At 38.2% G+C, this 26,885-nt stretch overlaps 1 pseudogene; it reads right to left on the minus strand.

Annotated features, from left to right (window-relative positions):
* Positions 1–12,767: 12,767 nt before the first annotated feature.
* LOC122731963 lies at positions 12,768–26,651 on the minus strand (annotated as a pseudogene).
* Between the last annotated feature and the right edge of the window lie 234 nt (positions 26,652–26,885).

Raw genomic sequence — 26,885 nt, forward strand, 5'->3', positions numbered from 1 at the left:
AAATTGGAATGATTTGCAATTTTTTTAAAAAAAAGTATTGGGGTATGTGGGGATGAGAAAGCTGGAGGCCAATAAGAAAATAATAGCATTCCTTTGATTGTAAATTAATCTAATCCCACAATTTACTGGTTTCATGTCTTGCATTCCTTTGTTCAATGTAATCACACAATTGTCCATTTGTCATTTTGGGATTTTACCCATCCTTTATTTTTGGAAGCCAAATCCAACCAGACAACCACAAATACCTTTTAATGATCAAGTTTTCACCAAATCTAAAAAGTGTAGGGAGGTATTTTGGGTTTTTTCTGTTAAAAAAATGAATTTAATTTTAAAATACTCTTTAAGCATTTATTATGAGAACATTAAAAGGGAAATTAAATAGTCCTTTTCATCTAAGAATGTTCATTTTCCTTTGGGGATACAATATTTCCTTCAGTACCCCAATGGAGATAAACACATGATCAATTCAGCAATGCTTAAGTACTTAGAGTCTGTATTTAAATGGTGAATAGGATTTTAAAACTGTATTTGACCTGAAAGATTACCTTTTCTGAATTCCATATCAAAGTAAAAATTCTTTTTTGAACATTTCTGATATATTGTTATCTAGACTCAGCCTTAATACTTAATCAACAAGATATTTCTCTCCATCAACACAGATAAAAATACCCCCATTGTTTTCCTTTCCTGTGTAACTCACCCCTGTCCTCCCATGAGTTAACCATGAAGTATCTATTAAAAGTGAGAGATGTTTCCCCTGAATTCACATGTCATAAAGAAGTGTGAGGGCCAAATTTAATATACAGAGAGTTAATTGAGTGGCTCACCATAATATTGGGGTCCTGGAAATAATGAGGGACGTCTAGGTCCAAAGCTCCCTTCCCTCTGAACTGCCTTTTTAGATATTTCTCCCAGTCCAGCAAGAAAGGAGCCTAACAGCCTCTTCTCCACAAATGAATCAGGTTTTATTAATGGGAATGAAATAAACAGCAAAGGTGAAATTAATAAAATCAAAGACAAGGGAAGAGGGATAAAGAAATACCGATAATCTTCCTAACTCTAACCTAAGTCTATATAATCCCCAAACTCGCTTCCAGTTCAGCTAATTCAAAAGAGCAGGGCCCATATATTAACTCACCACCTGGGGTCCATGGCTTCAATGGGAAACCAGCTCTGCAGCCAGGGCCTGCCAGACTCGTCTGCTCCTGCTGCTCCCACCACCGGAAGAGAAAGTCACTCTGGAAGAGTGAGAGCTCCCTTCAGCAAGGGGAAGTCCTTCAAAACTGCCTGTGGAAAGTGGTTTCTCCTGCTGACATCAGCAGCACACATCCCTCAGAGCAGGCCAGGTGTGGCTCATCCCAATCAGTCAGCCAAATTTCAATAATCTTACCACAGAAGATATCATTGGAGCACTCAAGGTGACAGTAGTTGTTCCTTTCCCTCTATATGTGACTAACTAATCTTCCCTTTATATCATGAGTGTGTTTGATATTAACCTTTAAACCACTGCTACTACTATTTTTTTTATAACCTACTGCAACCCACTTATGAAAACATTCTGCTTCTCCATTGCCTTTGGGTTATCTTCAGTTTTTATTATCCAGATTTTAGCATTCTATACTTACAGAATCACAAAATTCTCAAGTTAGAAGAACCTCAGAAGCCATCTACTCCAATTCACATACGAAATGGAATTCACAATGCAATATATATGATAAATGATTATTCAGTCTTTGAACTTGAAGATCTCCAATTAGGGAAAACAGTGTCTTCTAAGGTAGTCCATTCCACTTGCAAGATCCCAAAGCTGTAGTTGCTTATAACATTCTGGAAATTAGGCATATTTTATCCACTTAGTTTTCAATGAATGCATATTTGTGCCAAATTCTTTAGTGTGATTATTGATTTTATTTAAAAGATTCTGCAATGTTTGAGGGCTGCATGCAATTTGCCCCTGAAAGATTCTTCATTTATAGCTATGTGGCGCAGTGGATAAAGCATTGGCCCTTGATTCAGGAGCACCTGAATTCAAATCCGGCTTCAGACACTTGACACTTACTAGCTCTGTGACCCTGGGAAAGTCACTTAACCCTCATTGCCCCCCCCCCCAAAAAAGAATTATTCCTCAACTTCATAACTATGTCAAGCATCTATGTTGAGCATATAGCTCCCTCTTCTATCTTTCAGTTGTTATTCATAATCGACATTTGCATGGATAAGTAAGTATGAAATAATTCAAAATAAATACAAAATATTCAAAGTTATTGAGAGAGAGAATCCTTAATGTTGAGGACCAGGTCTCAAAGATCAATCCAAAAATCCATTTCTTTATAATTTCAAGTCATTAATTTATCCTAGTAATAAATAGTCCTTATATACCCAGTGTGAAAAAGTATTTTGTTAGGAAAAGGGTGCCCTCATTTATACACAATTGATATGTTTCACTTTGTCTTATGTGGCCACACAGATATCACACATATTTGCTTAGAGATATTACTTCATTGCTCAAGTTCATATAAATGTCTTTTAATTAAATGTACTCACCCTCCCCCCATAATGCTAAAATAAAGGTAGAAATTTATAGATGGAAAAAACCACCATTAATTTTTTTCCAGGTAGGATGTACAGAGTTATGGATTAGAAGATCATAGAATTAAACCTGGAAAGGCTTTCCAAGGCCACCTAGTACAAAGCCAGCAAATGGGGAAAGTGAAATTTGATAAGGTTATATGATTTGCCCAAGGTGATACATGTTTTATATGGCATGACAGACAACAAAACTCTCACCACTGTACAAAGCAGGAATTATTATAATTTAATTAATACAATATAATAATATTAAATATTAAATCCCATCCTTCTGGCCTCTGACCAGAAAACAAATGGTTCTTAAGTTGAGATAGGCCTTATATATGATAAATCACAATTCTATCATGTTACACCTGAAAAAAATGTGATTGAGGTAAGCATGTTGTTTAAGGTAACACAAAGAAGAAAAAAAAAACAGAGCAAAGATTGGAACCCAAGTTTTCTGATTGTCAATCAAATGTTCTTTCTACTCCATCTATCTTGCTACCCCCTGATATGGCCACAGAGCTGAAACAACTCGAGTTCCATCACTATTATTATTGATCTGTCATTGAGAAATAGCTTGCTCTAGTTGAATGAGCCTTAGAGCCAGCAAATATAAGAGTGTGAATTGTATCTTCTTGGTCCAAGACTATCAATTAAAACAAGCTATCTTTCAATGCCAAAACAACAATAATCAGGAAGATTCAAATAGCTTTAAACTGACAACTGGATTTGGTAAAGTAATTGAAAAAACTACTCAATACTATTTGTTTAATTGGATTGAATGGAATGACCAGAGTTTTCACTTAGGTATTTTGCTCTCAGGACAGCTAGGTAGCACAGTGGATAGATCACCAGGCCTGGAATCAGAAAGACCTGAGCTCAAATACAGCCTTAAACATTTACTGGCTGTGTGACCATGGGCAAATCATTTATTCCTATTTGTCTCAGTTTCTTCCTTTTGCAAAATTGCTAGAGAAGGAAATGGCAAACCACTCCAGTATTTTTGCCAAGAAAACCCTAAATGGGGGCATGAATAGTTGGATATGACTGAACAACAACACAAATAACATTTTGTTCTCCTGTAGATACAGTCAGTATAAAATAATGAATGTATTATACTTCAACAAATTTGCTATCTCATTGGTGTGGGTATTCCCCCAAATTGTGCTGAGGAAAGATTGCTACTCATAAACATATTTTCAACCTCTGTGATTCTTATTCATATTCCCTATTAAAGCACCCATAAAAATACAGACAACATGCTGGAATCCTTTCTCCAGATCTTTGAACATTTTGTGACAACAAGGATAGTAAGTACATTGAAAAACAGCAGCTTTCCATAAATAATTTAATGCATCATTTTTACTACATGACGCATACATCCTTTTCTGATCATACCTTCTAATAGTTTAGTATGTATCTATTCATGCATATGTTGCATATAATTCCCTTGTATGTAATTTCCATGTATATAATTTCCTTGAGGGCAAGGACTATTTTACTTTTGTCTTTTTTCCCTAGTGATTAATACAGTATATATACACACTGAATTAATGTTAATTAGTGTTTCATTGATGTCATGAATACTACTTGTTGTACAGAAATAATTGTTAATAATATCTTGCAGAACACTTGTGGTCACTAACATAACTCTCCACTGCCTCTTGGGGCATCTGAAAGTTTAATTCCACAGAAATTGTATTACTATTGGGGAAAAGGTGAAGGGGTGGACCTATGATTCCATCATTTTAGGAAATTTCTGTGGTAAAAACTCTTCAGTGATGCAGTTTGGCAACTTGTCTTCCTCTTAAAGTTTTAAAGATGCTAACTATCCTAATAAATGTCATTGTCCCAATCTATTTTATTTTTATCCATATGTCATCTACATATTTAGAAACTTACAGAAATTTGTTGATTCTAAATTGAACATTGAAAAGTAGGAAAAAACCCAATCATCCAATCAACAACAAACCCAAACATTCCAATCATTCAAATCAACAATTAAACTACCTTCAAATAAGTTCTTCTAAAAAAGCTACTTGGGGGCAGCTAGGTGGAGCAGTGGATAAAGGACTGGCCCTGGATTCAGGAGGACCTGAGTTCAAATCCAACCTCAGACACTTGATACTTACTAGCTGTGTGACCCTAGACAAGTCACTTTACCCTCATTGCCCTGCAAAAAAATCAAATCAAAACAAAACAAAACAAAAAAAAACTACTTGGGAAATGGAAGACATCTATCTATACCAGAGAAAATAAAATATTGGATCTGAAGTCTTCTCATTTCCATAAGACTCTTTCTCCCCTTTCTTTCTTTCCATTCTCTTTCCAACTTATCTGTCTCCTTTCCCACTTTTGCATCATTTTATTAAAAGGTATAATTTGTTTGATTTTAATTAATTTGATTTATTTAAAAGGTTAATTGATTATGAGCATTTTAAGTTATGTTAAAATGATCATAACCTTGGTTTCATCTACAAATAACTAAAAGAAGTCTAAATGGTACTCAAATATGCCCCAGGTGTAGGGGACAAGAATATTCAGCAGCCCTAAATCATATCAATTGACTATCCTATCTTCATGTTGCTGAATATTGATATTGAGTCCAAAATCGAGATAGCAGGTTGACAAGATCATATTGTAACATTGTTCTGATGTCATATAATCACCCTTTTGGACAAAAATTCAATGAATTCTACTCAAATATTAATTGTTTTGGTGTAAGCATCAGTCTGATAGGAGGCAGTCACTTTCAAAGTACAAAACAAATTCCAAGCAAGTAGTTATTAAACGTTTCCTATGTTCCAATCACTGTGCCATACACTAAGAATATAAATATAAAGAATTAAACAATCCATACCATCAAGGAGCTTCTGTTGTAGTAGGTGAAATACACCAAAAGAAAAGAAAATTGAATCCATGTACTACTTTTATTTTGCCTGGTTCATAGAATAAGGAACTCTGCTTAATAGATTGTGGTTGTTTCCATTTGCCTTTTGTGTTAATTTCCATTTTCATATCATAGAGTTTATGTAATATATTCTAAAGCATCAAAGACAGAATGAATATGCTGAAATAATGTATAGATGTACATATATGTAGGTATGTATATGTGTATCTATATATATTTTTCCTGAAGGATTAGAATAAATCATTATCCCTTATCATAGTACTTAGTGATTTTTTTTGTTTATTTAGTCCATTTTATGTCCTTTGCCAAGTCATGTAGTTAGGATTGTAGAGTGTTTGATCACATCTCTTTTATTATTCAATCATATGTACGTGCTATGCCTCAAGTACACTGGCCTCTAAACCTTTGCCTTTGGGCCAATGTCAAAGATAAAATACCAAGAAAAAATGTAATATGCACAGACTCATACCTATAGTACCAAATACCATATATTAATAGAACCATTGACATGAAGTCAGGACATCTGAGTCTGAAATGTGGTTCTACTCCTAGCTGTATGACCTTGAACGAACTACTTAGGCTCTCTAAGCCTCAGTTTCCTCATACCAGTGAAATTTGGATACCACGTGGGCAAAGTATAAGGAACAGATGAGTTAATGTCTGTAAATATCTTTTGATCATAAAAGGAGATATTGTTATTTCAGTGCTGTCCATAGTTCTAGTTTAATATTATGGTTATGGTGTGAGCCCAGTACTCCCCTGAATATTTCAAACAGGGTTTCAATTAAGGCATATGACGAAAGCACTTGAATGTGAAGAGGGCTGTTTGCTTTCTTTACAGCCTGAGTGAAGTCAATTACAATTTAGCAAAAGTGAGTGCCTCTAGGAACAGAATGCATTAGAAGAGATTTTTTTAAATCAAGTTCTTAGTTGAAAAATGTTTGATTGTGAGAGGTCTTATGAATTTGAAAAAAGGGATATCATTCGAAACATTCCCCCCAGAACAAATTGTTTCATAGCTGCTATGCTATGACTATTAAAAGAAATGTCATTGGAAATATCCAGCATGTTTAGTACTTATTAAAAGCATCTTTATTGCTTAATAAATCCTCTTCCCCTTGGTAGTTAGTGATTAGTTCCTTTTGGGAGTGTGTTGATAAAAAGAGGATCTCCATTTTAAGCTGTTTGTTTATACATTATGTAGAAGATTGTTTGGGTTAATTCCCTTCAGTGGTTGGTAAGCTTATGGTTAATTTGCTGTAGGTAAAGCAGAATGACTTAAAAATGCTTCAACACACAATTAATAGCTCCAGCTATAATTTAATATTCTGAATTCAGGAGATCCTCTAGACCAATTGTGTCCCAATTTCCTTCATTCCCTAAATACTAGAATTTTCCACTGAAGTCCCATTTTTAATGCCTCATCATGATATGGTGATGACTCTGGATTCTCAAAGGTCATGGCAATCAAAGCTTTAACTGGAGTGGTATTTCTGAAGCTTTGTCCATTGTGCTTAGAGGGCTCTGCCAGCATTCAAACAGAATGGAATAAACAGAGTTCATGCCATAGCTAGCAAAAATAGGGAATTGGGACTAATCCTGTGGTTTCAATGATATATGGAACTCCAGGTTGGGGAATCTCTTGTTTCCAATGTAAGTCACAATCTCCCCCAGAAATTTGTTATCTTAGAGAGCTGTAGAACACTGAGAGGTTTAACTATTTGGAGGCAGCTAACTGGCAAAGTGACTACACACTGGGCCTGAGGTCAGAAAGACTTGAGTTCAAATCAAGCCAGAGATGTTATTCTATTTGTGTGATCAAGTGCAAGTCACTTAACCTCCATAGCCTCTGTTTCCTAAAGTATAAAATAAGGATAATAATAGGACCCACCTCAAAGGCTTGTTGTGAGGATCAAGTGAGATAATATTTATAAAGTACCTGGCACATAGTAGGCACTAAATAAATTCTTCTTCTTCTTCTTGTTTGCCCTAGGTCATACAACCAATATTTGTCTGTGCCTACTTTCAAAAATAACTACTTAAAATAGGAAGTCACCCCATGGTCACTTGGCTAGGTTACTGCACTGATCTACCCTAATCCTCACCTCTCTACTTCCTCCATGTTTTATACAGATGGGTGTTTTCCCTACTTTCTTGGTTCTGATTTGTTATACTTACCAAATGAGTAAAATAATCTGTTATTTAGATATGATTAGAACTATGCCACTAGCAGGTTTTCCCAAGATGAGAAGATTTTTGTTATGGGAGCTCCACACAACTGTTCTTCAAGAAATGTATTAGGGGCAGCAGGGTGGCACAGTGGATAGAGCACCAGCCCTGGAGTCAGGAGGACCTGAGTTCAAATCTGGCCTCAGACACTTAAAACTTACTAGCTGTGTGACCCTGGGCAAGTCACTTATCCCCAATTGCCTCACCAAAATAAAAAACATTAAAAAGAAATTAAAAAAAAAAAAAGAAACGTATGAGTTCATTTCAAAGAGACTCATCCTCAAAGGGTTAGCTACCAGATAACAATTTATTTGATTTTTTAAAACTTTATATTCCAAATTTTCTTCCTCCCTCCCTCCTCAACCCTCCCTAAGAAATCAAGCAATTCAACATAAGTCATATATGTGCAGTTATGCAAAACATCTTCACATTAGTCAGGTTGTGAAAGAAAACAGACAAAACTTTAGAAGGAGGATCTAACAAAAAGAAATGATACTTCAATCTGTATTCAGATACCATCAGTTCTTTCTCTGCTGGTGGTTTGCATTTTTCATACATCCTTCTGATAACAGCCTGTTCATCATTTCTTTCACAATTACTATTGCTAAATGTATTACCCTCCATCCTATTCCCTCCCCTTAATATTTACTTTTTTCTATCTTCTTTCACGCTATCCCTCTTCTAAAATGTTTTGCTTTTTACTACTCCCTCCCTCAACCTGCCCTCCCCTCCTTCAACCCTCCCCCTTATCCCCATCCCCTCCCACTTTCCCTCAGGGCAAATTATATTACTGTGCCCACTTGAGTGTGTATGTTATTCCCTCTTTGAGCCAATTCTGATGAGAATAAGGCTCACTTACTCCCCTGCTCCTTCCACATCTTCCCCTCCACTCCATAAGCTTTTTCTTGTTTCTTTTATGTGAGCTACTTTACCACATTCTACCTCTTCTTTTCCCTTTCTTCCAGTGCATTCCTCTTACCCCTTAACTTTATTTTAAAGATGTCATCATTGGTCATTTGTATATAACACCATTTATGTCTTAATTATGTACATATTTTCATCTCATCTTGGTATACAGTATGAAATGTTGGTCTATAACTAATTTCTGTTAAACTGTCTTCAAGTTTTCCAGCATTTTTTGATGAATAGTGAATTCCTTTCACCAAAACTTTGATCTTTGAGTTTATCAGACACTATGTTATTGTGTACATTTATTTCTTTATAATAAGTACTTAATTTATTCAACAGATCCCAAACTATTTCTGATCCAATACCAGATTTTTGCACTGATTTCTACTTTGTAGTACGTTGGAAAATTTGTATTGTTAGGCTGCCTTTCTTAATGTTTTTTTTATTCATTCCCTGGACATGCTTGACCTTTTCTTCTTTCATATTAATTTTATAATTAATTTTTCTAGCTCCATAAAATAATTCTTTCATAGTTTGATTGATATGTCAGTGTATAATTAAATTAAGTAGAATTATTATATTCAATCATTCTACCTATGAAAAAATAATGCTTCTCTGTTTACCTCTGTTTTTATTAATATGAAAAGTATTTTCTAATTGTGTTCATGTAGTTCCTGGGTATTTCTTCTCAGGTAAACTCAAATGTTTTTTCCTGACTTTGGTTATTTTAATTGGAATTTCTATTTCCATTTTTTCTGTTGAATTTTTGTGTTTTATATACACATATACATATGTGTATGTATATATTATCTATACACATACATATATACATTATATATACATGGCTTGTATGGATTTATTTTATATTCTGAAGATTTACTGAAATTATTCATTGTTGCAACTGGTCTTTTAGTTGATTCTCTAGGTTTCTTTAAGTATATCATTATATCATATGCAAAGAGGGATAGTTTTGTTTCCTCATTGCCTATTTTCATTCCTTCAATTACTTTTGTTTATCTAATTGCAATAGCTAGTATTTGTAGTACAATAATGAATAATAATGATAATGATGAGCATCTTTCTTCACCCCTAATCTTATTGGGAAGACTTCTAATTGATCCTCCTTATAGAATATGCTTGCTCTTGGTTTTAGATTGATACCATTTATTATTTTAAGAAAAGCTCCATTTATAGCTGTACTTTCTAGTATTAATAAATGGCATGTTTCATTTTATCAAAAGCTTGTTCTGCATCTATTGGGACCATCATATAATTCCTGTTGTTTTTGTTATTGGTTTGGTCAATTATGCATATATTTTTCACATTTGATCATATGCTGTAACCTGAAAATAGTTTTTAATCCAAACATAGAGGTAAATTTCTGTGTAACTATTTGAAAATTTTTTTTCTAAATAAGCATTTGGGATTATAGTACAAATTTTTCATTGACAATTAGATACCACTGGTGGCAAAGTGTGCCTTGAGTTCAGAAGACCTGCATGAGTTCAAATCCCACCTCAGACAATTTCTAATTGTGTTACTCTTGTCAAGATACAATCTCTATAGGGGCAGCTAGGTGGTGCAGTGGATAGAGCACTGGCCCTGGAGTCAGGAGTACCTGAGTTCAAATCTGGCCTCAGACACTTAACACTTACTAGCTGTGTGACCCTGGGCAAGTCACTTAACCCCAATCGCCTCACTAAAAAAAAAAAAAAAAGATGCAATCTCTATTTGCTTTAGTTTCCTCAACTATAAAATGGGGATAATAAAAGCACCTAACTTTGGAGAATAAAATAAAATATTTGTTAAACACTTAGCGCAGTGCCTGGAATACATTAGGTTATACACACACACATATTTACATGTGTGTGTGTATCCTAATGTGTATATACCTATACATCCATACCTATACATATATACATATACATACACATATACATATATGTGTATATATCTATAAAACCTTATTCCATCCATTCACTTCCTTAAAATAAAAAGCATCATAGGAATGAATCACTTATTTTTGATGGGCTGTTATATGACCACTAGGTAAGAGAGAGGAGTGACAGAAAGAGAAAGACAGAGAGACAGAGAGAAACAGAGAGAGACAGAGAGAGACAAGAGAGACAGAGAGAATGATTTGTGATGTTTAAAATCTAAATGTGTGGTCACCTTAAATTAGAAGCTTTAGCAACAGTCTTTGGGCATTAAGCATACTATACCAGGTATTCACGTGGAGTTCAGAAAGTTAAGAAAAGGCCTATCTAGCCTAGTGTTCCAGTCAGGTCTGGTTCTTCTTCAAGTCCCCTGACATGAGCCTGCTTCAACCCATGAACTCTTCTCAAACTGAATGTGGAAGCTTTTTAAAGGTCTGGAGCAGAGGCAATTCTTACACACTACTTCAAGCTGATTGGTAGGCGTCAACCAAATCCATTGGTTCACTGGACTTGAAGGTGGTTTTCCAGTTGAGTTCAAAGTCTTTAGCTTCTGAGAACAATACCTTCTGAAGGGCCAGCCAGGTGTGCTTACAATCTAATTAACTTGAAGTAGGCTAATCAGCAAAGTCAATCACTCTCACTTAATTCAATCAATTTAGATTAATCTCTAGGTGGGGCCTTTGAGTATCTGCCAAATCTCATTATTTTCTTACAGATTACAATAAGGTGTGTCAGTCTGATTAAATCACCTGAGACACATGGGATAAGGAGGAGAGTGGTAGCTTTTAATAATTATACCTTACACAGTGACACACAAACTTTTCATCAAAATGAGGGAGAAAAAAGGCAGTGTCAAAGGCATGATTTGAAATACATACCTCCAAATCCAACACTTTATCCATTGTCTTGTGCTAAACACAAACATTTATCGGTGTATGTACATGCATGTACACATTCACATATACCAAGTGTCCGTATATGCATTTATATGAACAAACATGCTCACACATGTAACTGCATATACATGTGTGCCTATGTATATGTTTGCATATACATGTAACATTTTTTAAAGAAAACTTTTTGGAATAAACTTTTTAACCTGAGAAATGACCTCATTCCCAAGGATAACCAAGCAGGCCTAAAACAAAGATAATTGTCAGCAAGAGTATCACTGTACCATATAAAGAGGGCTTGTGACAAACCAAGGTGAAAAGAGGTACATTCCCCCTCTGGCCACTCATTGCTTGGTTAAAGCCTCTTCTCATCCCTTTCTTGTCTGTTTTTAAATGGCAAAAGGATGACTCATTCATTTTCAAATGGCTGTTTAAGTAGTTATGCAGTGACATGAGAACTTTAACTAGAAAAAAAAAAGTTCTCTCCTTGACTCAGCCATGAGTTGTGACCCTGAAGCAACGAGATGGGTTTTCTTAGGTGGCTCAGAGAGCAATCCCTAAAGATGTGTTCCAGAAATATCTAGAGCCAGGATAGGATCTCTAAAGCAAGTGCACAGCCTCTTAAAATGATAATTGGCAAGGGCAGAACTGATTTTGATATATTGTGGAGGTTAACATTATAGAATCATAAAATCTTAGAGTTGGAAAATAAGAGAGTAAAGACTCCAAGACTATGAACTGGGGCTACTAGAAGAAACTTTGTGTGGCCCTCAACTGAAAGAGGGAATCTGAAGGTGATAGGAGAAGATAAGTTTAGAGGTGTGTTATTTAAAATATTGGGGAGCTAGGTGTTTCTAGCTAAATTATCGGAAAACTAGACTGGGGTTATTAAAATATTGCTATTTATAACTTAATGGCTATTGCACCCATTTTGGCAGTAAGCATTTATTAATTCATATTAAATGTTAGAAAAGTATTGACCCAGAGACATTTTTTTTTTTTGTTTTCATTATTTAATTTAAATTATCTTCCCATGATTCAAATCCCCGAGGAACCGGGAAGGACTGGGTTCCTCCCTTCTCAATCCCCAAATGTCATCTCAAGTTGCTTCTAAGGGCTAGTCTAGATCTAGCGGGCCGGTCCTCCCCCGGCAGCTGACGGGGGGGGGGGGGGGGGGGAAGGGAGTGGCAAAGGGCATTCTTAGAGTCTAGCGTTTCTGGGCGTCCAGGACACCTGGGTGAGCCCCACATCTGAAGCCTGGTGGCATCCCGTCTAGACGGTGGAGGAAAGGACCGCAGAGTGCGGGCCACGGAGTCATCTGGAGGCTGGAGGGCCCGGGAGGCGGTCCAGGAGCACCAGGGTGTCCTGTCAGGCCTTGGGTGCAGCTTGTCTGCCCTTCAGGGCCCCTCAGGTTTCCTCTTCTATGGGGACACGGCCACCTTAGCCTTCTTGATGGCTAACCAGTCCTCCAGAATGTCCCTGTCCTCCAGCATGTAGACGATATACGGGCCAGAGATGAGGCGCACCTTCTTCCTCTTCCTCTTCCCCGGCTGCAGGGACTCCCAGGACCTCGATCTCCCTTCAGGGTGCAGCTTGTCATCCCACGGCTCAGAGCTGAAGTCCATGCTGTGCCTGTCCTCCTCCAGCCTCTGAATCCGTTCCTGGAGCTCCCGCTGGAGTGTGTCATAGAGTAGCCGCTGCTCGCTCTCCAGGTGCTGCCTGGCTCCCTGAAGCTCACATGCATACTTCTTCCTGATCACCTCCAGACAGAAGCCCTTGTGGATACCTGCCACCTGAATTCGAGTCTTGAGGCTCTGCTGAAGCCCCGCAAGGGCCTTGGTGTACTCAGGCCCACGCTCGGCCCAGACCTCCTCCAGCCGGAAATGCACCTGGCTCAGCCGCTCGTTGAACAGCTTCTCCTTTAGCCCTGAGAACTGCTTCTCCAGCTTGGACATCTCCCTGAGGCACTCGATCCGGCGCTCATCTTCCTCCTCGTCCATTTCTGAGCTCTCGCTCTCGGACTCTGCCTGGCTACTGCTCTGCTCATCCTCGCTGGTCAACTCCTCCAGCCCGTTCATCTCGGGGGCAGAGTCCCTGTCCTCCTCCATGGCCCAGGCTTCTTGCCTCGGCATCACTCTCTCGACTGAGGGTCCTTGATCCAGGCGGTTGCTCCGGGGTGCCGGGTGTGGGGCAGCGACAGGCGCCGACCCCGTGACTTTTAACCCAAGCTGAAAATCCCCTAGTGCTATATTGTCTCTACATTACCTATTCTGTACAAAGAGGAGAGCGCTCACCAGGGAAGATCTTAGTCTCTTTTCCTCTTCTGATAGAGGTGGCTCTTACACACTAACCAAAGGTAATTGGCTAGCATCATTCAATTTCATTGGTTGACATGACCTGAGGGTGGTCCATATTAAAATGAGCTCTACCATGAGGACAATGATGAAGTCAGGGTCTAGTGCAAAGACAGACTCCCAGAGGGCAAAAGCAAATTCAAATAGGTGTGGTTTTAATCTCCTTACTCCCCTGACCTAGTCAGAGTCGCATCTCTGAAAGAAACCAGCTAAATTCCCTGAGCTAAATTATCCAAAGTGAGCCCAAAATCGTTATTAATAATTATTTTCTCACAGGGGTAATAGGGAGGTTATATGTTTTGAACATGTTAATTTTGAAATTATAAAGCCTATAGGTTGTGTTATTGAGACTATGGACCAAGAGACAGAGGGAAGGTCATCCCTACCCTAGAGCAGCTGTTGAGTCTCCTGCATCCTGAAATCTATTCATTGTCAACAATAACAGGCTACTTGAGGGTTCTCTACAGTCAGATACCTTTTCATGTTGCAAATCTTTTCACCTGGAAAATCATACAGTTAGAGACCATGGTGTGAACTCATAGCAGCTGATGAGAAGGGGAAAAGAGAAAGGGAGGGGGAGGGAAGCCTAGGCTAAATAGGGAGGGGACTGGTTGTTTTAAGTGTCCAAATCCTATTTAAATAGCCAGAAAATATAACCTATTAATGATGACACAGAAAGGGATCATGGGGCTGATGACATTATATAACAGTGGATATGGTAGTCCAAATGATACACTGCTAAGGCTGAGGAGAGGATTAAATATGTTGTTTTGGGAATCATCCACATAGAGACTCGAACTTCTAGTGGCTGATGAGATAACCAAAAACAAGTGTAGAAAGAAGAGAAAGGCCATTGATTCAAAAGCTTTTTGACTGGCAAAGTCAACTAAATTATAAGCCTAGTGCACCCAGCAGCTGTATAGAAGGTTATATTGCTTTGAACTAGAGAATGGAGAAATGGAGAATTGTTATTCAAAGTGATAGAGTATAGGAAATGATTATTTCATTCACATAGGAAACTTGTTCTGGCAAAACAGAATGATTAGCTGTTACTTAACAGCTTTTAAGAGTTCCCTATTCGATTCAGTCCACATTTAAGTCCTTACTTTATTCTAGGAACTGTGCTAAGCATTTAGGTTACATATAAGAAAAAGAAAGATTTCTGCCCTCAAGGAGTTTACAATCTAATGGGAGTAGACAACACACAAATGAAACTGAAAAGTGGGGTAGGTTAGAAGCCACCAAGGTGTACCTGGTTGGGGTCTTGACATTCTGTGGTGTTGAAACTAAGCAGAGCTGCTGATGGAAAAAGTAGAGTTACTTATAAAGTTCTGTATCCTCTATAAATTGAAGTTTTAAGAGGAATTTACTGCCTCACACAGCATGATAAGGGAGCTACCATAAGGTCAGAAAACAGCATGATATTCCTTATACTTAGTCTCTGCAAAAACAAGAAATTATGGCAAGGGTTATATAAGTAGAGCAGACCGCTATAATATCAATGAATCAAGCAATAAGCATTGATTAAGTCAGTACCATGTACCATGCCCTCTGGTAGGAATTGGAATACAAGGCAAAAGTGGGATTGCATGGTATATGATCATAATATAGAGGCAGGTTTTTCTAAACAGCTAGATACATAACAGCGCCAGGAAGCTCCACCCTGCCCTAAGCCTAAGGAACAAAGGAAGTATAGAGCCCTGCGGTAGGGGTGAGGGGTCCTTAGAGGGAAAAAGCAAAAACACTAAGAAAAGGGAAAGTGCTAATTCATTGGCTAGGGAAAGAAAAGGAAAGAGATGGAATTGGGGAAGAAATGATCAAATTCAATAGCAATATACTAAGTACAAGGAAAGAGACCATGTGATATTTTGGATAAAGTGCCAGTCACAGAGTCAGTAAGACTTGGATTGCTGTCCTGCTGCTTACTGCATTACTCTGGGCAGTGACTACACCAGTCCGTGCTCCCAGGGAAATTTCTAAGATTGTAAATTAGAGAAGAAATGCCAATCTGCTTCACGGGAGGGAGTTTCCACAACATGGAAAACTCCACAGCTGTGAAATCACAGATTACATGCAAGGGAAAAAAAAAAAAAAGGTACAAGCCTAGAGTAAATGCAAGGGGAAAAAAGGTACAAGGGGGCAGCTAGGTGGCACAGTGGATAAAGCACCAGCCCTGGATTCAGGAGGACCTGACTTCAAATCCAGCCTCAGACACTTGATACTTATTAGCTATGTGACCCTGGGCAAGTCACTTAACCCACATTGCCCCACAAAAAAAATTAAATTAAATTAAATTTTAAAAAAGGCACAAAGCTAGATTCTGTTTCTTTCTAGTAATTAAACAGTATCAGGGATTTATAAGTAAGATAAAAGATGTGAAATGCAGTATATGATGCACAGGGCATGGAATAATAAGATAGCTTCAAAAATTGGCTCTGTCTCTTTCTAGCTTTGAGATTCTGGGCAAGTCACCTCAGTTTCCTCATCTGCAAAAGGAGTTACTAATCATTGTGACACTCACCTCCCAGAGTTTCCATGAGTCTCTGAAGACACAGGACATGTCAAATGTTTTATAATGATAAAAATAGCCCATATTTATATAATGCTTTAAAGCTTGCTAACCATTTGACTTCTTGTATCTCATTTGAAACTCACCATAACCTTGGGAGGTAAATACTAGTACTAACTAGTAAAGAACTAGAGTGGCTAATTGGTTTAGCCAAAGTCATGGTGCTAGTTGGTCATGGAGGAAGGATTTGACCACACACCTTACTCACTCTGAGTCCAAATTCACTGCCATCAAAGAAATACAAAGGATGATGGTGTTTAGTTAATGCATCAAGCTGGCCATTTAAGGCAGTTTTGTAACTCTATGGATTTTTCAGGATATCATGTAGAATTCTAGATGAGCTTTGATTACACATCAAGTATGCCTCTATGCAGGCAAAATTAAAAGAAAAAAAAATCAGGGTAGCTACATTTCATAAGGGAGGAAAGAAAAGAGGTTTCATTTACTGCACATCATTAACTATCCTCCAAGCAGAGACATTTTTCATTTGCCAAAGGAAACCCATTCATAGTTTGATAGCCCATAAGAAATGTAATCAATACATTCCATAATGAGTGGAACATAAACAATCAGGTAGTGGGACAGTGAAAGGCTGTTAAACAACTCCACTTGGTGGGGAGAAAGCCAATTTATTATTTGAGGCACAGAGTTAGGAATGTTTCGCCAGAGGCAAAAATCCAGGATAAACAACCAATAGTATGAACAAAGAAGATAAACTAAAGTTTCCAGAGGAAGAAAAACAGGTAGCAAAAGGCCCATGTTCAAGACATTAGAGATTCAGTACAAAGAAGATGTTTAGCCTAGAGAAGAGAAGACTTGATTGGAATCATATTAGCTGCCACCATGCAGAAGAGGAAGTAGTTTTGTTTTTCTTGGCCCTTGAGAATAGTATTAGAAGCAAAGGGGAGAGTTGACAGGAAGCGAATGTAGGCTAGAGGGTTTGTTTGTTTGTTTGTTTTTCCGGGCCAACGGGGGTTAAGTGACTTGCCCAGGGTCACACAGCTAATAAGTGTCAAGTGTCTGAGGTCAGATTTGAACTCAGGTCCTCCTGAATCCAGGGCCAGTGCTTTATCCAATGCGCCACCTAGCTGCCCTGGCTAGAGGTTTAAAAAAAAAAGTAATCAAACAATCAACAAAGTTCTTAAGAGTTAAAATCTAAAATTGCAATGACCCTGGATTCAGGAGGACCTGAGTTCAAATCCAACCTCAGAAACTTGACACTTATTAGCTATGTGAACCTGGGCAAGTCACTTAACCCCAATTGCCTCACAAAAAAAAAAAAAATTACAGTGAGCTGCCTTGGAATATAATGGATTTCCCCAAATGGATCTCTTAGCAAAGATAACTTGAACACTCTTCAGATATCATACGTGAAATTTGTATTCACGTGTCAGTTTGACTAGACAGGGCAGCTAGGTAGCACAATGAATGGAGCAGTGGCCCTGAAGTTGGGAGGACCTGAGTTCAAATCGGTCCTCAGACTTTTACTGTCTGTGTGATCCTAGACTATTCACTTAACCCCAATTGCCTTAAACATCCAGGGTCATCTCCAGTTGTCCTGATCTATATTTTTCCACTGGACCAGATGGCTCTGGAGGAGCATAGACCTGCCTCACTTAAATGCAATGCACTTTAAGTCCTGACATCGTGCCTATATCATGGTCCTCTTAAGTGACTTGCCCAGGTTCACACAGCTAGTAAGTGTTAAGTGTCTGAGGCCAAATTTGAACTCAGGTACTCCTGACTCCAGGGCTGGGGCTCTATCCACTGTGCCACCTAGCTGCCCCCCATCATAGATTCTTAATTGTTGTTGTAACAGGAACCCCTTTGGCATTCTGATGAAGCCTATGTATTATTAAAATATAGAATTAAAACACAAAAGAAACTAATTATGTTGTATTGAAAAAACAATTATCAAAATGTATTCTAAACCATTTTCATGCTCCCCATGTTAAGACTATCTGCATGATCTCTAAGATCCCTTTCGGTTTTTGGGGTATTTTTTTTTGCTTTTTATTTTTGAGTGGGGGGCATTTAGGGTTAAGTGACTTGCTCAGGGTCACACAGCTAGTAAGTGTCAAATGTCTGAGGCTGGATTTGAACTCAGGTCCTCCTGAATCCAGGGCCAATGCTTTATCCATTGTGCCACCTAGGTGCCCTTCCTTTTCAGTTTTAAAGCTGTGATCCTATTGGCATTTAAAATACTTCTCATATATTTCTTCTTTAATCATGTGATGCAGCCTGCTTATACCCACCAGAAAACATTCCACTATTTTTGGATTGTCTAAAACATAATTACCTTCAAAATGCAATTCAATGTCCCAGAAGGGCCAGGTGTCCATGAGGGGTTAGGGAATGAGGAAAGACTTCAGAGTGCAGATTTTACTTGAATTGGGACAGGAAAGGTGGGCAGATTTTCAACAGGGAGTGTTCTGTGTTCTTGGGTGAAAGTGATGACTTTTTATGGAAACCTATCAAAAAGAAGGATAAAGAAACCCCCAAGAATACTGTTATTCATTATACTGAAGACTACCCTACCATTGGTACATCCTTACACCAGTTAGCAGTTAAGCTCCCCAACACCTGGTGCTAATGAGTTATTAATTATTTTTGGTTATGAAATATTATCCATAATTAACACAAAAATGGATTCCCTATAATTGTTGTGTCAGCTTCCTACTCCTGATTCTTGTCCCAGAAAAGCCAAATGCAATGATGAATTCTCCCAACACAGCTTTCCAACCAGCCATCTAATTTGCTTACAGGTGTAAAGTGCCACCGGATAATTGGACTGGTTGGAATTCTGTTAGTGCAGCATCTGCTGATACCTCCCCTTCCTTCTAATTACTCTTATTAAAGCTTCTTTTGACTTTGCCAATTTCCAATTCCAATGTGCTCCTTGTTCACATCTTTTCAAAGAATCATGATTGTTGTTTTCCACCCATGAATTAATCCTTTTCAAATATGACTCAGAGATAATTAATTGGGCCTCCATCCTCACCATGCAAACCCTCAGTCTCACTCTCAGCATGGAGATTAACATTTCATCTCGCTTTGGAAATCTGAAGCTCTTCACCTGGTACCTGCTGTGAGTCAAAGGTTGTATTCACCCACACAAATCAGTTTAAATTTGCTCTTCACCGTACTTATTGTTCTTTTAAACAACTGTTTGCTAACCTATTTGCCCATTTTTTAAAAGAAATGGCAAACATGAAGAATTCAGAGAAAACTGGGAATGGTTGTATGAATGGATAGTTAACTCTTTCATTTTACAGAAAGGGAAATTGGGGTCGTCTGACTCCAATCTGTTGTTCTTAATAATTCCAGCACCGACTCCCATACTATCAGTAGATTTAACGTGGCCTGGGTCCTATATCAACATTAGCCCTGAGAAGACATTGATTAAGACAATTAGTGCAGTGTTCAAGAGTGGCTAATTCCATAGGCACAAAAAAATCCCAGTTTCCACTCCACAGCAATTATGATAATACTGTGCACAGACAGAGAATCTCAGAGTTAAAAGCAATATCAGTGGTCATCTGGCACAAATAGTATTTGAAGAGCAATCCCTTTATATCAGTGGGTCTTAACATGGGACCCAAGAGCTCTTTAAAATATTTACATTACTGCATTGCAATATAAGTCATTTCCTTTGTAATACTTGGTATTTTATTTTATACTTTAAAATATATAATTCTGGGAAAATTGTATAGGTTTCACCAAACTGCCGAAGGGGCCCAGCACACACACACACACACACACACACACACACACACACACACACACACACACACACACAGAGTTAGAGATAGAGACAGAGAAACCAAGAAAGACAGAGAGTTAAAAACTACTGCTTTAGATCATTCCCAATAAGTGAATGTCTGAGCTTCAATGTGTACCTCTATGAAAGGAAATTAACTACCTCCTCTTCCCCTATAGGCAGCGTGGGGTTGTGGAAAGCAAACCGGATTTGGAGCTCAAAGAACCTTAAAATCCTGGCTCTGTCACTAAATCTTTGTAGTGTTGTGTAAGTTATTCACCCTATCTGGGTCTCAGTTTCTCTCCCTATAAAGTCACCTCTGGAAATTCCTTTCAACCCCAAATCTATTATTCTTTGGGCCAACTGTAGTTCTGAGGTTAGGTGAATGTGTGTGCTTTCTTTTAAATCCTGCTAAAAATCTATCAGCAATTTCTCCTCATTGCTCCTTCTAATGTCTGAGGCCAAGAAAAACAAGTATAATGCTCTTTTATCGCTATTCAAACACTTCAAGGCAGCTATTGTGTTTCCCTAAATCCACTCTTTTTTAATCTAAATATCCCTTTTTCTTTCAAGCAATCATCAAATTACAGGGTTTCTAAGTTGTTCACCATTGCAGTTGTCTTCCTTTGGACAATCTCCAGCATATCTACGCTCTTCCTAAGAATTGTGCCCAGAACTGAATTGAATAAAATCCTTCAGATGTGGTCTGACACAGGCAGGCTATAGCAGGACTGTGATCTCCTTCAGTCTGCACATTATACCTCTCCTGGGCAGCCTAAGACCATGCTAACTTTTCTGGCTTCCAAGTTGAACTGTCAACTTTCATAGAAATGCTTATGATGGAGAATTTGGCTGTGTCCATTAAATGAACCCCAAGAAAGATACGTGGGGAAAAAATGATGCAGAACATCAAAATGAGTTGTCTTATTTAATTCAAGCTGCCTTTATTGCTTTTTTCCACTATGCTTCTGACCACCTTCTGGTCCCATAACACATCCCTTCCTGAACCTCCTAGCTGCTATCCCTGTGAACACATCCAAATAACTGTGGTTCTCATGGATTGGCCAACAATGGGTCCCAGCCCAGGCCTCATTTTGCCGTTGTTTGGCCTCTTGATGGTTCAGGGTAGTCCTAAATAGCAATTGTATCTCTTTTGGTCAGAAACCCTGAGAGTCCACACACCCCCCTTCTTTTTCTATTTTCTTTTGACTAGGTAAAAGAGACCCTTCTTTGCCTCCTTTCTTACCTATCCACTGAATGGGCATTGCCTCAGACAAACTGAGAACTGTGAAATGCCTTAGCTTAAAAGGCCAAGGTGTCCCACATTAACTGGGGGCCATCTCCAGTCGTCCTGATAATATATCTTGCCACTGGACTCAGATGGCTCTGGAGGAGAGGGAGGCTGGTGACTTTGCACAGACCTCCCTCTCTTAAATCCAATTCATTGCAAGTCATTGCTTCTGTCAGGGTCCTCTTTGAGAAGGACCCCCTCCCCTACACATATACTGAATTTTTCTGAGGCACAACATTAGAAGGATCATATGATACTAAACATTGGAGTCATTGATTCCACCCTGCTCCCCTTACATTACAGCTGAGGAATCTGTAGCTCAAAAGAAATTAAAGTGACTCGCCCAGGCTTACAGAACTAATATTTCTGAAGCAACATTCAGATGCAAGATTCAGTTCTCGCTCTAAATCCAAAACAATGTCCAATATTACTCTGAAGGCCCTGCAATTAGGAGTTCCTTGACAGCATTGTCTTCATGATCTCAGGTGCTAATGTAGTGACTTGAATATAAATAAATACATGTGGAAACTGGAATTTCAGCACACTTGGCAAGTTCCTCTCTCCAGTGACACAGATCCCAACCTACCTATGATGTTGCAGAAGAGCCCTGCACAGTTACCTGAGATGTGTGTACAAGTTAGATGACTAGTCCAGGAAACCAAATTAAGTGTGAAAAGTAATAGTAGATTCCAGCTGTTCTTGAAACTAAGTCCAGTTTTCTACCCCACTGGGTCCTTAAAGATTGAAGTGAAAGAGGGCTCTAGCTACCAGGAGCCAAGAACCCTGAAACTAGGGAGAATTAAGTTAAAACAAATCTTGGTTAACATTAGATGATCTGGCATCTTTGCTTATTGTCTGAATGACCTTGAATAAGTCATCGTGCCTATGTAGACTTCAGTTTTTTCATCTATAAAATGAGAGTATTAGACTAAAATTTGTTCTTATACTAATTTCAATCATCTATGAATTGAAATATCTCAAGCCAAAGCCAGTATATGTCAGAGGTTGAACCTGAACCTAGCTCTTGTAACGATTGGAATGACGCCACCTGCTGGATACTTACTGTAGAAGAGTTCTGCCCATGAAGCGAAGGTCTTTGAGGGCAAGACCAGGAGTCTTTTCTTTGGCGGGGAGGAAGTGACGCAGACTAGTGGGAGGAGGAAGGAAGAGACTGGCGCTGACTCTGGGGTTCTTGCCTCTGGACTCTGGTGGAGAAGGGAGCTAAAAATGTGCTCTCCCTTTAATAGATAGAAATCTAGGCCTTTCTCTCTCTCTTTACCAAATTCTTATTCTCCTTAATAAATGCTTAAAAGTCTAACTCTTGCTAAAGCTTATAATTTATTGGCGACCACTCATTAGATATTTTAGACAGACTAGCTAGAATTTTAGCCCTTATCAGATGGCTGACCACGAAGAGAAAAGCTAACCCTCAGTCTTCTTCTGATCTTCTGGTTGGGTAAGAAATTTCCCCTCCCTCTCCCTTTAACTGCTAAGTACTGGTGTACTGGCTGTGTTTTCCTTTAAATTTTTTTGAATGGACCTTTTAAACTCCCTAATTACCCTATTTTTGATTTTAGTCTGTTTAACCAGACAAATGGGAGATAAGATCATGTTAATGCTTTGTTTTTGTGGATTTTCTATTTTTCTTTTTATTTTTGTTAAAAGAGCCAGCAACTTACTCACACAAGGAAATATCTCTCCCTCTCCCAACCATGCTTTTTCAGAGAAACCTGAAGAGATTCCCGCAGCTTTTCCCAGTTCTAACAGTAATTGTTGCTTTAATTTTGCATGCCTGGAGGCAATGACCCACCCTCTAGAAGCTTTTAATCCCCTAGCACCTGGAGGCAAAGTGGGGGAAGAGGAATCCAGGCCTGAGTTCAAAATCTAGTCTGATTCAAATTGCTCTGGTCCCTCCCCTCCTCTCCAGACCCCAACCTCTACTCCTCCTATGGCCAAGCCCATAGCTTCCCCTGCCTGGGAAGTCCAGAGATCTGATGCGCATGCTCAACTTTTTCTACCTGCATTTGCAGCTTCAGGCTCAGCCCTTCCCCGTCCTGGCTGTGCTTTTGAGACAATCTTAGAAAACTCTTTAAATTCCAGTTATGTTCGTTTTGTTCATAATTTTGCTAACCTGCTTTTGTCTTTAATTAGTAATCTTATAAAGCATTTGTATGGTGAAAAGCCCGACAGACAATATAGAGGGGTTAAAGAAGAAAAACTTAAGCTGAATAAGAATGACAATCAACATAGTTCAAGACTCCGCTTCTTTTGCCATGGGAGGGTATATATTTTACAGAAATGTGGAAGTAAGCAGCAAGGTATTGATATGAGTATTGGGGATTTTAGATATCGGAATCAAAAGTGTTCTAACTTTACTCAGAGTATTAATGTCAGTTCAGAGGTTACATAGGATTTCTATACCATTACATATACATTTTGAAATTAATGGTATGGGTTTATTTTCATAGAGATTTTCATGCTTTTGAGATTGTGTCTTATACTTAGTTTCTAAAACAAGGAGAATATTTGTAAAAGTTTTTTATAGTCATGTGATCAAGTTTATATTTCATAATACTCATTAATATTAAGTTCATGCTCATTTAGATTTCCTTAGTTTGAATTTCACTGTCTTTTATTGTTCCATGTGTATTTTCTTCTATACATTTATCTAATTTTAAAAAATTGCAAGATGGTTTTGATTTCATAATACAATGTTAATTCTAGGAGTATTGTGCTCCCATATTCTGAGTTGTTTGTTTTTGCTATTTTTTCTCAACTGATTATTTGATCAAACTCTTTAAAGTATTTCCCTGGCAAATTGGTTGCCATGGCAAGTGTAAATTGATTCTAGAAGTATTATTTTTGATAAGCATATTCCAAAAAAAAAAAAAAAGAGGGGAACATTTGTAAAAGTTTTCTTTGTTCAAAAAAAAAGTTTTCTTTGAGATTCTGTTGTGCTTTAACTTGTATTTAAATATGTTCTGATTTTTCACAAAAGTAATTGTATACTAAGTAAAAAAAAGGGGGTATTATTTGAAATTGTTGCATAATTATATATTATATTCTGAGTCAAGATGTATTCACATTTTTTGCAATCATTTATTATCCTCAATTTTTAAATCCATATGAGACTTGGATTATGGGAACTTATCATTTAAGACATTAATTGCCTTTATTCTGAGTTATCAGATGCCAGTTGGCCAAGATGCCATCCAATCACAAGAGGAATACATGCAAGAGCAGACACTGAACTGTCACATGAAGGGAGACATGCATGAAGTCAAGGTATGGCCGAGGGAACGGCTTTTGACAAATGTTGAGGTTGGATTCTCTTGGTTTCATATTTTATTTTATTTTTCCCCACAATATTGTACAGATGGCTGGAAGTATTGATCCCACCCATCTCACTTCTACACCTGGCTTCTATGCTCCCTCCTATATGCCTGATGCCATGGACATCTCAATCCCATGCATCTGATTAAGTCTGACTCAGTTTCCTCCAATATGTTCGGTGGCATGGACATATATTCCATCCACCTATTTTAAGCCTGGCATACTGCATGGACAGTACATATTGCTCAAGTGTGGGAATGCTCATATCCCATCATTTCTCTGTTCTTTTATGGTAACCCCCATAATTATCTCAGGTGTCATGATAAATAACAGTGTTGAATTTGGCCTTGACATCTGTTACTAATTATATTAGATTTTAAATTTCTCATAATGGCATGAGGATAATTAGGCAGATGATGCAAAAAGTGATGAAACAAAGATAAAAAATTATTTTTAATAATTAATATCGCAGCAATTGTCTTCTCAATTACCCTCCATAAGGGGGGGACTATAGTAATATTATAATTTTAAAGAATGGTTCAATTTTTGTTTTATTATATGTTTCATGTGTAACAACTAAGATTCTGAATTCCCTTAGACATGTTTTTGAGAACTTTCATTGTTTGATTTGATTATTGACAAAGCTATTTTAAAGTTGTGTTAAGCTCAATTTTGTAGGAAATTTCCTGGCTGATTACCAGCATCCACACATCAACCCCTGAAAAGACTTCCATTCCACGACTACACCTAGAGGACATCTGAGAAAAGACTTTCAGAGACTTTAAATGAACAGTTTTGATTTGTTGTTTTTGTTGTGTTTTTTTTCTCTTTCTGTTATAATATACACCATCTGTAACATGTATTCTCTGCAGAGGCCCTCCCTTTGCAAGACTAATGTCAAAGCGTCGGTTCATGAGGACAAAAAAAAAATCGCCCCTCTGGACAAAACTTTCCTCTCTTCCTTTTCTATATTGTTGTTCACATATTATTAGTTAGCAATAGTTATTATATTGTTTTTACTGTTCCGTCAAGGAAACATTTTGTTTCTTGAGGAACAACAGGGGGGACTGTAACGATTGGAATGACGCCACCTGCTGGATACTTACTGTAGAAGAGTTCTGCCCATGAAGCGAAGGTCTTTGAGGGCAAGACCAGGAGTCTTTTCTTTGGCGGGGAGGAAGTGACGCAGACTAGTGGGAGGAGGAAGGAAGAGACTGGCGCTGACTCTGGGGTTCTTGCCTCTGGACTCTGGTGGAGAAGGGCGCTAAAAATGTGCTCTCCCTTTAATAGATAGAAATCTAGGCCTTTCTCTCTCTCTTTACCAAATTCTTATTCTCCTTAATAAATGCTTAAAAGTCTAACTCTTGCTAAAGCTTATAATTTATTGGCGACCACTCATTAGATATTTTAGACAGTTTAGCTAGAATTTTAGCCCTTAACACTCTTCTTGACTCCAAAGTTAGGTCTTTGTCCATTGTACCATGCTGGCTGACTGGCTGGTGGTCTTTGATAAGTCAATTGCATTCCCTGGTCCTCAGTTTTGTGATCTGTTAGATGTGGTTGGGGCTTGATGGCCTCTCATATCACATGTAATTTTGATTCCCTGATCCTTATGTTTTCATGAGTAGAAACACTATCACCAGAATAAAGTAAGCATGGGTAACAGGTATCCCATGCCTCAAACATAATATCAGTTTTCAATGTGTTGTGATGGAAAGGGCTTTGGACTCATGGCCAGACAACCAGGGTTTGAAAACCCATTTTCTTACTTACAGGCTGGAAAAGTCACTTTTGTTATCTGCCCCTCAATTCCCGAATAGGTAAAATGAGGAGGATTGTCCAGGCTATCATAGAGAACCCGCGTTTGAATCTTGACTTGGCCACTCACCATCCTCTATGACCTCGGGCAATTGACAACAGTATGGCAATGTGGAAAGAGCAGAAGAGTTGGGCTCAGGGAATCTGGGTTTAAATACTAGCTATGCATTTGCTATTTTCTCCAGACTTTGCCGCCATGCTTCAACTGCCTGTCCCCTACATCTCCCCTTCTCCTCTTGGTGAGGTTCCCCTCCCCCAACCCACTATTTGAACCAGGGCCAAGACCAGTCTTCTTTCATTTTCCAGA

This window comes from Dromiciops gliroides, chromosome 6, assembly GCF_019393635.1.
Source record: "Dromiciops gliroides isolate mDroGli1 chromosome 6, mDroGli1.pri, whole genome shotgun sequence".
Lineage (NCBI taxonomy): Eukaryota > Metazoa > Chordata > Mammalia > Microbiotheria > Microbiotheriidae > Dromiciops > Dromiciops gliroides.